Genomic DNA, 14474 nt, shown 5'->3' with positions numbered 1-14474 from the left:
TGCTGTGGCCAGGGAAGGCAGTGGAGGATGGCCCAAGTGCTTGGGCCCTGCACCCTCATGGGAGACCAGGAGAAGCACCTGGCTCCTGCCATCGGATCAGCGCGATGCGCCGGCTGCAGTGCGCCAGCCGCGGCGGCCATTGGAGGGTAAACCAACAGCAAAGGAAGACCTCTCTCTCTCTCTCTCTCTCTCTCTCTCTCTCACTGTCCACTCTGTCAAAAAATTAAAAAAAGAAAAGAAAAGAAAAGAAAATGAATACAGAGAGCATCACACATCCAGGATGGCAGGCTGTAGGACAGCAGATTTCCAGTAAGACTGGAGGGGGTCATGTAGTTTGCCCCTGGAAGCCAGTCAGAGTGCCTGAAATTTCTGGCTCTTGTTCTTTCCTGAGTCAGGCTGTCTTGTCTCCAGAGGACTCCTGGGAAAACTGAGTCAGCATTTCACCCCTTAGATCCGCTTCCCAGGTGAGTCGACCTGGGAGAGCGAAGGATGGGACCCTTGAAGGAGGGCGTGGCTTTGGTGTTTGTTATGAAGGAGAACTGGGGGGTCTAAGCTTGGGGGTGGGAGATTGGGACGGAGGCGTGGTGTCCACACCAACCCTGCCACTCTCAATTTGCTTCAGGCTGGTCTCAAACTTGAACCACAAAGAACTGTTCAAATGCCAACAAACGCATGGGGTAGACAAAGGGTTGTGTGTGCTGGTGTAACCAGTCCACGGGGGCTTGGGTGTCCGCAAAGCTATGCTTGGGCTGTGGAAAAGATGGCACTGAGAAAGCTGAGGCCCTGCCGCACCTCCCGGGCCTCCCTGCCCACTGCCCCTGCGGCGAGGGGTGGGCTGCTCTCAGGAGTCATCGACATCAAAGGCCTCTCCTGGGGGCTGGCCCCTGCCATCTGGGCAGCGGTGCTTTCATCCTGCCCCTGAAATGGGCTGGAGCGGACCCAAGGGGCTGCCTGTGGTGCTGGGACAGCTGGGACGGGCAGAAAAGGAGCAAGTTCAGTAAGATCCTGACACTGCCAGGCTTAGCGCTGACCACACCCTGCTCCCTGCAGTCAGCCACTAGGAACACCTGTGAGGAACTCAACGGAAAACATACCGTCAGCAGAACTGGACTGCACACCCCTGGGTTCTATCATCGGGCTTGGCTCCACTCATCATCTGCGGTTCCAGGGAGGGGAACGAAGCCAGAGCTGCCTTGGGAGCTGGGGTCAAGGGCAGCCGAGGAGGCTGCAAAGCACGTGAACCATTTCCTTCCTCTCTCCCTCTTTGAAGCCCCTCTGTTCCTAAGAGTTCAGCTGACGCTCTTCCCAGACCTCAGCAGCTGTCTCCCCTCTGAGCCCTGCTGGCTCTTCTCTCCAGTCACCACTGCTGGGGACTGCCTCACATGGTGCCCTGAGCCCTTCTCAAGCTGCCTGAAGGCAGGAACCAGGGTGCCACCTCTCCGTTCCACTTCTGAGTATGCACTCAGGAGAATGCACGGCAGGGTCTCAAAGAGACACTTGCATACTCATGTTCGTAGGAGCACTACTCCCCACAGCCAGCAGATGGACACTCAGGCAGAGGACCAGATAAACAAACTGTGGTACAGACATGCAATGGAATACCGTTCAGCCTTACAAAGGAAGGAAACTGACACCTGCTCCAGCTTGGAGGAGCTTTGAAGACCTTGTGTTGGTGAAATCAGTCAGTTGCAAAAAGACAGAGGTCAAATTCATGGACAGAGAAACTAGAAGAGTGGTTTTGAGAAGCTGGAGGAGGGAGCAAGGGGGAATTGTGTAGTGGGTGTTGTCTCAGTTCTGCAAGATGATAAAATCTGGAGATCTGTTTCACAATGTCAGTAGATTTAACACTACTTTGAACTATTCACTCAAAAATGGTTACAATGGTAAATTTTATGTTATATGTTTTACCACAGCTTATTTTTTTAAATGGCTTTAAAGCCCTTATTTGAATTACTGAATCATGGACCACGCCCCAGCCCCGCCCCGACAGTTTTTGTCTGCTTCGTGCATCACTGCATTCTCAGCCACTAGAATGGTGCCTGGGCAGGTGCTCAGTACTGACCTAGGGAACAAGGGAATCCCGGGCACTTTGCAAGGTTTCACAACCCTTTTACGTGTGACGGTGACATTGCTGTCACTGTCTGAAGGTCAAACTAAGCTGCAGAAAGGCCTCATGGGACTAAGCATTTCCCCTACTTCCTGCCACCAGCTGATGCCAGAGCAGCTTGTGACAGGACAAAGGGAGCCAAGCAAGTGTGGGTGCTGACAGCTGAGAACCTTGCCAACTGCAGACCTCACTGGTGTTCTTAGGGACTTCGATTAGCAGCAGTGTCTCAAAAGACTTTTAGTTCATTTGCTCTGTGAGATGCAAATATATCAGGTGATATCTGAAATTAGGACAAAGCAAAATTAAACAATGAGGCACAGTGCTCCTTTCTCTTAAAATAACTCAGTTTTGGTCATGTTGGGTGGGTTTCCTGTCTTCTACAGGATGCTCTACTCTGGAATGAGAGGACCTGGGACTCTCCTTTGTCCTTTCTTTGCTATTTTTTTTTTTTTTATTTGAGAGAGAGAGAGAGAGAGAGAGAGAGAGAATCTTCCATTCTCTGGTTCATTCCCCAAAAGCCTGCAACAGTCAAGGCTGGGCCAAGCCAGAGCCAGGAGCAGGGAATTCCATTTGGGTCTCCCTCATGGATGGCAGGGACCCAACTACTTGAGCCATCAGCTGCTGCCTCCTAGGATGCGCATTCACAGCAAGCCCTATTGAAAACAAAGGAGCCAGAGCCTGAACCCAGGCACTCTTACTATGGAATTCAGGGTTGCAAGAGGCATCTTAGCCACTGCTCCACAACCTCTGCATTCTTGCACAACAGTGGGAGCTCCTCAGAGGTGAATACGTCAGAGCTAGAAGACTTCTTATTGTAAACTTTCACTCTGGGAAATTTCGAACATGCAACAGGATACAGGAGGGCATAATGAGCCTCCCATTAACCGCCACCCAGCTTCAGCGATGATCAAGTCACATCCATCGTTGTTTCCTATCTGCTGACTTCTCCCCCTATCTTTCTGACAGTTTGTAAAAACTTTCTATTGAAGAAGGACATGCACAAAACACACAGATCCTAAATGTGCCATTCCATGGATTTTCACAAATTGACCGCAGCTGTGCAACCCACATGCAGCTGGAGAAACAGCACTGCCAGCTCTCCAGAGTCCCCTGCTGTCCCCTCTTGCTGACGTCCGCTGCAGTACTTTGATTCTGCACTGGAGAAAACTCGGGCCCAGCAGGGACAATGGCTGTCCCAAGGGGACAAGTTCAGAGTTGCTACTTTATAAACAGTCTCAGAGATGCAATCCCAGAGCACATCCTTCTACAAGAATGTGCTCTAAGTCAGGGTGTGGACTTGGCCTGCTCTTTGCTGGGCGCTTTATAAGGTTCTGTACTGGCCTACCCTGAGGTCACATACTCCCAACAAGTTTACAACAGAGGGTTGTTACATATCCGATCTTATGTATTTTTTAACAATATAAAACTTATTCTTAAAATTTCCCAAATTCATGGGTTGTTACTGAAAAAACATTCTCAAGATGGGGAACCATACCAAGCAAATACAGGCAAACATTCCCACGCCTGGACTGTGAATCAGTAGGGGGCACAGGCAGCACATGGTAGTGGGCTTCATATGTGTGGACGTGTAATCTTTGTGAAACAGCTGGAGGGAGAGCTGCTTTCCCTTGCCTGCTCCTGGGCTTTCTCTTAGTGTCACTGTTTTGCTACCAAAAGCTGCATGAGAAGGAGGTGGGACAGTGGCAGGTGACTGGCCCTGGTCCTGGCCTTCCCGTGGCTTCTAGTGTGGGGCCTATGTGTGTGACCGAGCAGAGCAACAGTGAACTCAGGACTGAGGTCTCAGCAAGCATCATCGTGTGCTGGAAGACAGAGAGGGTCAGAGTTGGACACGACCTCAGCCTTCAACCAAGAACTCCTTTGTGCAGGTCATGATGGGGCAGGCCAAGATAGCCAGTGGGCTTCCTGGGGTCTCTCCCACCAGAGCCTGGTTTAAGCCCAGGCCTCCCTGGAGAGGTCTGTGTCCTGTCCTTCCAGGGTAAGCCCAGCTTGTCTGTTCTGACTTGTTGCTTCCCGAACATCTACATGTGCTTGTGAGCTGAAACCAAGGTGCCGATAGGAGAGAAATGGGAAAACCAGTGGAGAGGTTGGCAGAATTGCTTGGCAGGTTCTGGGCCTTCAGAATCACGAGGGAATTTTTGTTACTCCTTTGCAGGGTTGCCAGCATTGATACTGCTGGGAAAGACTTGGTTGGACATGTGTGTGAGCACAGGCGTGTGTGCGAGTTTGTGCGTATGCACAGGAGCAGGGGAGTAGAGCAGTAGAGCAGAACTCCAGAGTTTGAGAATGTGCCAAGTCTGACTCCATCTCCACCCCTGCCTCTTACTAACCCTCACTTGGGTGAGGGTCTTCATCTCTCCTACCACTCAGCATCTTCCTCTCTAAAATGGGACAATAGGAATTCCAATGTCATGGGCATCATCATGAGGACTAAGTGAGATCAGGCGTGTGATGTGTTTAGCCTGGTGTCCAGGACACGGTCAACGCCACTTTAATGGCACCCTACTGTTACAATTATTTTAATTAAGGAGAAAAACATTCTACACGTCAAAGATCCTAGAAAGGCCCTGGAAGGTAAAACCAGGTCAAAAGGTGGAGGCCACGGTTTCACACATGGAGGAGCTTTGTCAGAGCCACTGGGGGAAGGGACCGGCTGTTGGAGAAGCAGAGGGCATTCCCACCGGGGCCTGCTCTGGAGAGGGCTGGACATTAGATTGCAGAACGGAGCTATGGCCTTTGAAGCTGTCTTCTAGTAGGTGCCTGAGGTTGTCATTCCTCAGTGGGCGCCTTCCTCACGCGAGGGGAGCAGCTGTGGCTACAGCAACTCACCGGGCTCCATCAAATCCACAAGCACTTGGGTTCTGACATGCCTGGCCTGGGATTTCTTCCAGTTTTAAGCTTCCAGCCCCAGAGCTTGCTTGCATCTCTAACCTGTTCTGCTGGAGCTTAGAGAGCAGACAGATGGGTGTGTGCTCATTAAGGGAATCCTGTAGGGAAGGCTTGGGGATCCCAGGACTCCAATGGGAGGCGGATGACCTTGGCCATTTCCTAAGTGCCTAGTTCTGTGCAAAACTGTGGTACCAAGTGGAATTCAGTTCAACTGCATGGCCGAGAACCAGCTGAACTCTAGCTGGCACATACAAGGGGAATGAAAAATTTCATGAAAAATGGGATTAAAAGATGGTTATTTCAGTGCCAAAAGATTTTGAAATCCATGCAAAAGTTTTTCAAAGTATGCATTTTTCATGAACTTTTCAAAGACCCTTTAGAGGAGGTTTGCTTCTTTTGAGTGTAGGGAGTTTGGGATGCAGGCAGTCCCACGTTAATGTGATGGCTTCAGGCAATTATCAGGAACCCAGGCTTCTTCAGGTTTTGTCTTTAGGGCAGCACTGCTTCAAAGGGACGTGTGTCCTTACCTGGTCATACTATAACCAAAAATTTTAAGTACAAAGTGAAAAAAAAAAAACTGTTCTTTTCACCTAAGAGAAGCTTGTGTTCTTCCAGACTAGAGATGAAAAAAGTACAACCACAAATATTTACAGAAACGATCATTCTAATGTACTACTCTACTCACAAGAGGCCACAGAAACCTTTCATGTTGATGGAAACAGTCACAGCTGGAGGGTGGTTCATTTGCTAGCTCCACAGTGCTTATCTGGTGTCTACATAGTAGCAGGCAGGAGGCACCCACCAGCCACGTTCTGTCCTCTCAGAGCTCACACAGCTCTTCTCCACTGCACCATGTCCTGCCTCGAGAATTCTCAACTGCATACACACAGCTGATTTATACAGACGGGGTTGTTTGCTGAGACAAGCACGGAGGGAAGGTGGACATCGATTAAACACCACCAGATGAATTTTACACATATACAGCCCACACAGCTGCCACTCACATGGAGAACACGCCTTGTGTTCCAGGAAAGCCCTTCTTGCCCTTTCCCAGTTATAGCTCTCAAATGCATTTAGGGGTGTGTGGGGTTTTATAGAAGTGGGTTTTGACACCAGAACTAGATTGAATTTAAGCTCCTTGACATGGCGTCCTGTGCCATTGTCTCCCTAGAAGACAGGGCAGCTGGTGGGCATGCCAAGGACTGCTGGGCATCCGCTGGGGGGCCTTCCAGCCACTGCCCCAACCTGGGCACACTAGAGACAGAGTCTTGGGTGTCCTCCTGCTCTCTCGGGTCAGAGATGAGAACCCTGACGCTTCTCCCAACAGCACCTCCCCCAGGGCGTTTGGTCTGGGCAGACTTGAGTGGTAAGGGCAGAGGACAGGGGTCTAGGAGGTAGGGGGAGATGGGAGAGGAGAGATTAAAAGCTCCATTCATGTTGCCTGGAGTAGGAGGGAAGGGGGGCTGGGCACAAGAGTTATGAGTACAAATAATCACCACTTCTGAGGTGCCAATTATTGAACTGATGGAGGAAGTCTGAATATGGACCATGGATTAAATAATAGTATTGGATCAAAGTTAGAGTCCCTCATTAAATCACTGTGCTATGGCTATGTATGGGAATACTCTTACTTCAGGAAACACACAGTCTTTGACTTACTCTCAATGTTCAGATAAAAATATGCATGTGTAAGGCGTGTGTTTGGTTTGGCCATTAAGTCCTTGGATGGGATCCTGCACCCCATATCTGAGTGTCTGGGTTCTAGTCCCAGCTCTGCTCCTGATTCCAGCTTCTTGCTACTGTGCACCTAGCAGGAAACAGGTGATGGCTCAAGCAGTTGGGTCACTGCCAATGTGTAAGACCTAGACTGAGCTCTTGGCTCCTGCTTCAATCGCAGACCAAGGCCATTGCAGGCATTTGGAGAGTGAACCAGCAGATGGGAGCTTGTTCTCTCTCTCTCTCTCTCTCTTTCTCTCTCTCTAATGGATAACTAAATAAATTTTAAAAATACATGCATGTGGTCGGCGCCATGGCTCACTCGGCTAATCCTCCGCCTGCGGCGCCAGCACCCTGGGTTCTAGTCCCGGTTGCTCCTCTTCCAGTCCAGCTCTCTGCTGTGGCCCGGGAGGGCAGTGGAGGATGGCCCAAGTGCTTGGGCCCTGCACCCGCATGGGAGACCAGGAGGAAGCACCCGGCTCCTGGCTTCAGATCAGCACAGCGCCGGCCATGGCGGCCATTTGGGGAGTGAACCAATGGAAGGAAGACCTTTCTCTGTCTCTCTCTCACTGTCTATAACTCTACCTGTCAAAAAAAAAAAAAAAATACATGCATGTAATTGTTGAAATCTTTACTTAGTATAGAGTTGGTCTTCTATGTATACAGTTAATAGAAAATGAATCTTAATGGAGAATGGGACTGCGAATGGCAGAGGGAGGAGGAGGAAGGGTGGGAGTGTGGGTGGGAGGGTGGGTATGGTGAAAGGAATCACTATATTTCTAAAGTTGTACTTATGAAATTTGTACTCCTGAAATAAAAGGTTTCCTTGGGGGGAAAAAAAGACAATTAAGGCAATTCCCATGGAATAAGCTAGCTTGAGATTTTAATTAATCTTTGGAGGCCAATTTGGTTTTAGACAGCAATGTTTATTTGGAGTTTGAGTCTCTCTCATCAGTAAAAAGGGCCCTTGGAGCCGGCGCTGTGGCGTAGTGGGCAAAGCCTCTGCCTGCAACAATGGAATACCATACAGGCGCTGGTTCTAGTCCTAGCTGCTCCTCTTCTGATCCAGCTCTCTGCTAATGGCCTTGGAAAGCAGTGGAAGATGGCCCAAGTGCTTGGGCCCTTGCACCCACGTGGGAAACCCAAAAGAAGCTGGTTCCCGGCTTCTGTTCGGCCCAACTTCAGCTGTTGCGGCCACTTGGGGAGTGAAGCAGCAGGTAGAAGACATTTGTCTCTGTCTCTTCCTCTAAGTGTAACGCTACCTTTCAAATAAATAAATTAAAGCTTTAAAATATATATGCATGTATGTATATACCCATATTATGAGAGTTCCCTTAACTATTTTTTCCACTCTTTTTGTACATTTGAAATTACAATAAAATATGAAGTCACAGGATGTAATTATGGCTGCGACCTTCTGGGATGTGCACGTCCACTCTAACACTGGTGAGCTGTGTGACCTTGGCCACATGCCTTTCTCTTTGACCAAGACTACTGGACAGAGAAGGCAAGTGGGCAGTGGGCGGCCTTTGTGAGACAGATCAGCTCAGCTCTGGCTCTTTGGAATCTCAAGATGCTAGGTTTGTGGAATCACAGAGATTGCACAGGTGACCCACTGGGTGACCAATGAAGGATAGGGTCCCTCTGTCATAACGTTCTCTCTCTCTCTCTCTCTCTCTCTCTTTTTTTTTTTTTTTTTTTTTTTTTTTTTTTTTTTTTTTTTGACAGGCAGAGTTAGACAGTGAGAGAGAGAGACAGAGAGAAAGGTCTTCCTTTTGCCGTTGCTTCATCCCCCAAGTGGCTGCTACGGCCGGCACATTGCGCTGATCCGAAGCCAGGAGCCAGGTGCTTCTACTGGTCTCCCATGTGGGTGCAGGGCCCAAGCACTTGGGCCATCCTCCACTGCCCTCCCGGGCCACAGCAGAGAGCTGGACTGGAAGAGGAGCAACCAGGACTAGAACCCGGGGTGCTGGCGCCACAGGCGGAAGATTAGCTGAGTGAGCCGCAGCACTGGCCACCTTCTCGTTTTTGTCAGATTGCCTGGAGTATAAGGTTTACTTCCTGCTGGGGAAGAGAGGAGTTGGTGGTTTTCCAGGGATTGCCTTTCTCTTACATTCAAAATTCCCCTTCTTTCTTGTGCCTTTTATTTTCTTCCCGCCTATTGATAAATGCAGCTAGGGCCCACATTGTGGCATAGCATGCTAAGCCTTCACACACCACACAGGTAGTCTTGGCTGCTCTACTTCCTGTCTAGCTTCCTGCTAATGTGCCTGGAAAAACAGCAGATGATGGCTCAAGTACTTGGGTCCCTGCACCCACTTGGGAGACTTGGATGGAGTTCTTATCTCCTGGCTTTGGCCTGGTCCACCCCTTGGCACTGTGGGCATTGGAGGAGTGACCTGACGGACAGAAGATTTTTTTCCTCTCCCTCTCTCTCTCTCTCTCTCTCTCCCTCCCTCCTTCTCTTTTTCTCAAGTAAATAAATATTTAAAATAAAATTTTTAAAATGTGGTCCAATCACTGTTATACCTACTTTTATAAAGTGTCAGGAAATTTTTAAGAAGTATGGAAAGTAGGGAAATAAGCAAATGGCAAAGGCAGCTACAAAACACATACAGGTTCCAGGACAGCAGGGAAACTGAGGTGCAGAGAGGTGGAGTGTCCTGTCTAATATTACAGAGGGTCAGGACTAAAGACTATGTGTCTGAAGTTTCAGATCAACCCAATCACATTTAATATATAATGTCATTTTTCCTAATTATTCAAGAAACACATACAGTTTGAGAATACAGAAAAGTCTGAGGGCCACCCTGAGTGGATTTTGCTGGCAGGTTTCATATCTAAGCATCTCCAGGGTCCAGATGGAGCTTTCTCCTCTGCCTCAAGGCCCACACCTGGCCCTTCCCTCTGTCAGGGCGGGGGCAGGGCGGGGCAGGCCAGGGAGTGCTTGACTCCATTTCCTAGGAAGATGCTGGTAGCTTCCAGCTGACAGTCAGCGACACACCCAGGCCCTGAGTCCTCCCTGCTCACTTCTGCTCATCCTTCCATGGAAAGTTGGACTGGGGTTAGCCCAGCGACCAGGGACCGTGTATGCCACCCACAGAGCCTGAATTCAGAGGCTAGGAAGACAACCCATCTCTGCACTGTCCTACCTGAAATTTCACAGCTTTGCACAGATTGCTTCGTTGGGCATGTCCACCTCCAGGGGAATGGGTTCATGAGACGGTTGGGGTCATTCTGTCTGTGGGGAAGGAGGGTCCTGCCGTTCTGGTTCTCACACCCCAGACCCCTCTCATGCATTTCTCAAGTGGACATCTGAGTTTTGCTCCAGACCAAACCCAAATGTGCCTCACTGCAATCTGGACGTAGTGAGAATTTCGAAGTGAGGATGTGTGGGGCAAGGACAACTCAGCTGGTTCACAAAATAAAGTAAAATGAGTGCTGAATCTAAAGCGTACGGAGCTGTCTTTCGGGCTAGACACACTGCTAAGTGCTTCACAGGGATACCTTCTGGAGACATTCGCACAGGCCCTGAGAGGGATAGGCTTTCTTCTGCCTGGGTTGTTCAAGTGGAAGCCTGGCTGGAGAGCGCAAGCTTATACGATTGGAGAGAGGATGCAGTGCAGGTCCCCTCGGGGAAGAGGAAGTCACAGTTGCTTTTAAAGGGAGTTTGTGCATCCTCCTGACCCTAGTCTTTCTCTGTCACCACTCCTGGCTTTGTGCCATGGCCCAGACAGCCCTGCCTCTGCCCTCCCCAAGCCCTGAACTCTGCTGAGACAGCCACCAAGATGGAGCTTGGGACGGGCCTCCGAGATGATCCACACCCGCCTTGCTCCTCCTCCTCCTGCAGCTGAGGTCACTGAGATCAGAGGCACAGCCGCTGGCTGGCACAATGCTAGGCCCATCATTCCACTGTGTGCCAGGTGAGTGTCACTTCCTGAAGGGGTGCGATGTAGGGCCTGTGAGGGAGGGGTGGCAACTAGCCCAAGTCCCACGATCACTGGAAGGTCAGGGACTCAAACCCAGAACCACTGCGCTACCTGGCACTGGGAGTAGCCCTGTAGAATGTGCTTTGGAGCATGTCTTGGTAAGACATGGGTAAGTCTTGCTGGGTGGGTTTATGCCCAGGAGGCGGGCCCAGCAGACCTGATGCCCAATCCAGCTCCTTCTTGGGTGGAAGCCTTCCCTACCTCTCATCCTGGCACCAAGCAGCTCTTCAGGAAAAGCCCAGCAGAGAGCAGCAAGTGGAGAGGCGTCTCCCAGAGCCAGTCCCTGGCCTACTTCCTGCCCTTTCACGTGCCACCAGTGTGCACGGGCAGAGCAGGTCGCTCCTCTCTTACAAAACGTCCCCTGGTGCCCCATTGCCTGTGGGACGGAGGAGCCTGGAAAATTCTGTCCAACTTTCAAGACCTGCCACTGCCTGGCTCAAACCAGCTACATCTTGGGCCACACTGTCCTGGTATTCCATGAGCCACAGACCACTTAGCTTTATGGCTCAGTACCTTGGGATTTCCTGTCTTATGCCTTACTCAGTTTATTCTCACCTTACACGCACCCCCCACCTCTTCAGCATCTTCATCTTATCCAGCCTTTAAGGCTCCATCCAAATATGTCTTCTGTAAGGAAGGCTAACTCAACAAAGTCAGAATTATCCTCCCACTGGGTTATAAAATCCACCCTGCCACCCATCCGTCCGTCCATCCATCTATTCACCCTTCCCCCCTCCTCCCCCGTCCTTACCACTGTGTCCTAGGTTTCCAGACTGAGTGATGAACGCCTCGTGGTCACTGCCCTCGGTGAGCTGTGGTGAAGGAGGCAGACACCTGAGCCAGAAAGGCGCTAAATGCTATCCTGCAGCAGGAGAGGTCAGCCATGGCCTCAGAAAGGGCGGAGACAATTTATTTCCATTCTATCCAGTGAGGGGGACCTGTGAGTACTCAGCTCCACACTGCATCTGGAATTAAAAGAATAACTACTGGTGGTGGGTAAGTTGTCCAACAAGTATTATTTTTTACAACTCTGTTGTGTGCACTTGGTAACTCCTCATCTTCACATCTGGCTTTGTAGCATACTTTCCTGTGCATTCTCAGCTGGGTCCCCCAATAACCCGGCTATGTACAGACTGAGACACTGAGGGGCAGAGAGGTGAAGTGACCAGCTCACACCACCCAGCTACTAAGAGGCAGAGCTGAGATTAGAACCCAGGCCCCCGATTTCTAATCCACGGCCTTCTGCTTGTCTCTCAGCTGCCTCCTGTGTGTGTGTGTGTATGTATGTGATTTATTTATGTACCTGAAAGGCTGAGTGATACAGTGAGAGAGACATAGTGGGTGGGGAGGGAGGGTGGAAAGGGGAGAGAGATATATAGATAATCTATCACTGGTTCATTTGCATAAATACCTACAATAGCCAGGGGTAGGCCAGGCTGAAGCCAGGAGCCAAGAACTCCATCTGGGTCTCCCGCATGGGTGGAGTAGCAGGGACCTGAGTATTTGTGTTACCATCTATAGCCTTCCAGGATGCACATTAACAAGGCACTGGATCAGAACCAGGCACTCCAATATGGGATGCAGCCACTGCTAGCAGTGGCTTAACTCCCTGTACCATAACACCTGCCCCAGCTGCCTTCTTTTGGATTTCTTGCTTATATCCACTGCCTCCCAGGTATGCCAGCAGCTGCTGAAAGACCCTTCTCCCCACTGAACTTATCCTTAGAATGGCTATGCCCTGTCGTACCAATCAAAATGGCCTATTCCTGTTCCTTTCCATCCCTGTTAGGGGGACAGAAGAAATCACAACACTTCTCAAGGTCAGGAGGCCATTAATAATCCCAAGTCCTACGTCTGTTCTTCTTCATGCTCCTTGCTGAGCCAGGTGAATCAGGCCCCTCCCTTCTCTGGGCTCCACTTCGCCGACTGACACAGTGCCTTCGGGGTTGTCACTGGTGTGAGTTGCTCTTCTTCCTCTCTCCTCTCCCTTTCTTCTGGTCCTCAGCATGCACCAGACCAACACCACAGACACTGTTCCTGCCTTGACAAACGGGAATTGCACCCCTCAGCCTCCGGCTTACCGAAAAGATTCTCCTCTAGTGGGATCACCTCATGGCTTTATCCTTTCGAGGATAAATGGCTGTGTGTCCTTGGGCAAATAACAGAACCTGCCTTTTATGATTTATAAAGGGGAAAATTCATCAATTCCTCCCCTGGAAGTTGGGATGAGTAAATGAAGTCATATATACCTATATACACGAGATAACACTGCAATTTAGATTATGGATCCTGGAGGCACCCATGTGTCAGCTCCATTGCCTTAGACCAGGCTAGCCTGAGACCAAGAACTTCACACATCCCCATATCATTACTGGAAACCTGCCTTCTCCCCACGGGGAGAACAGAGAAGCAGACACAGGATGGCCTGCTCTCCAGAGGTTTGGCAGTGTGCTGGAGCGCCCCCCTCTCCCATCTCCTGGAAGCCCCAGGTCTTGCAAAGGCTGGGGAACTCCGTCGAGCTGCTTGGTCAGCAGAAATCACGTTTATGGTAACTGCAGGTAGAGAAGGCTGGGGAGAAGCCCAACCCAAACTCCAGCACCAACCGCAGCGGTGGATGCTCCCATTGGGCTGTCCTGTGCTGGCTTGTTCCCTGGTAAAGAGGATGGCACAATTGCACAAGAGCCCTCAGCCCTGTGGCCAGCAAACAGCCCCTTCCATTCTCAGAGCCCTTCTAATTTGCTCTCATTAACCCTGCTTTGTTCTGGGGTGGCGGGGAGCGGGCTCCAGGCAGCCACTGCAGGCCTGATCACGCTCCTATGGCTCTTTCCTTCCTGTCCTGGGCGCAGAAGCCTGCAGTGAAGGCCAAAGCTTTGTTAACTTCCCACGCCTCCTTTTCTGCAGGGGAGCCTGCCCTGCCTTTGGAGGAAGTGTAGGTCTCTTAGGCAGAGAGGGACACTTGGTGGAGAGCCAGATCCCTGGCAGGACTGGCTGGGCTCTCACTGCTGTGTGTCCTTGGGCAAAGCCTTTCCGGTCTCTGAGCCTCAGCAAACCCTCTTATGGAACAAGGCGTCCCCTGGCTCTGCTCCTCACTCAGTCTCAGGACCCAGAATAAGGATGCCTGCGGCATTTCCACTTGCTCACCGTGCCCAGCCCTCACAGACACTGAACTTCTAGCACCCGTGCTCAGGCCGCCTCCACTACCCGGCACCTCGTCCCGCTGCCCGCTCCTCCCAGCCTCCTTCCATTCCATCCTCGCCTTTGCGTCTTCGCTTCTCCCCCGTTCCAAGGCGATGCCGCGCCACCTTGATGGGCTGTGGGACTCCCGAATTGCCCAAGGCCTGCATTTCCCTTTCTGTAAAGTAGAACAACCTCATTATTTGCAGCCCCAGGGTTGCTATCAGCGTTCAGGGTGTAGGGTTCAGCTCCGGAACCAGGAGCCATTCTTGTTGTTTTCAGAACTAAGCACAACCAGGGCCCTGAAGGCAAACACGTTAACTCCCAAGACCCCGTCTTCGCTTGATTATCCACCACCATTTTTGCTCTCCCCTTCTCCTCTTTCCACCATCCCCAAACATCTAATTACCTAGGAAAACGGTCCAAGCTGTCTTTATGGATTTGTTTTCTTTTGGTCAGTGAAAAGACGTGGTTTTACTTCTTCCATCTTTCCATCAACAAACGTCCAAACGTTGCCTGAGCCCCGGCCACAGCCTCAGCTTGGCAGCCATCCACCCAGTCAGAAAAGACTGAAGACCCCT

At 50.7% G+C, this 14474-nt stretch overlaps 1 long non-coding RNA gene across 2 annotated transcripts; it reads right to left on the bottom strand.

Moving 5' to 3' along the window:
* Positions 1–7000: 7000 nt before the first annotated feature.
* LOC138850193 (uncharacterized) lies at positions 7001–14442 on the bottom strand. Of its 2 annotated transcripts, none has more exons than XR_011389830.1 (2): positions 14303–14442; positions 7001–11684 (listed from the first exon to the last, which is right to left on the bottom strand). It is a non-coding gene; the product is annotated as an uncharacterized lncRNA (long non-coding RNA). The 2 variants fall into 2 exon arrangements; XR_011389829.1 differs by having other exon boundaries at positions 7001–14071; positions 14303–14440.
* Positions 14443–14474: the final 32 nt, after the last annotated feature.

Source organism: Oryctolagus cuniculus, chromosome 6 (genome assembly GCF_964237555.1).
Source record: "Oryctolagus cuniculus chromosome 6, mOryCun1.1, whole genome shotgun sequence".
Taxonomy (NCBI): Eukaryota; Metazoa; Chordata; class Mammalia; order Lagomorpha; family Leporidae; genus Oryctolagus; species Oryctolagus cuniculus.
The sequence above is the reverse complement of the archived record's forward strand: the minus strand, read 5'-3'. Positions and strand labels throughout refer to the sequence as shown.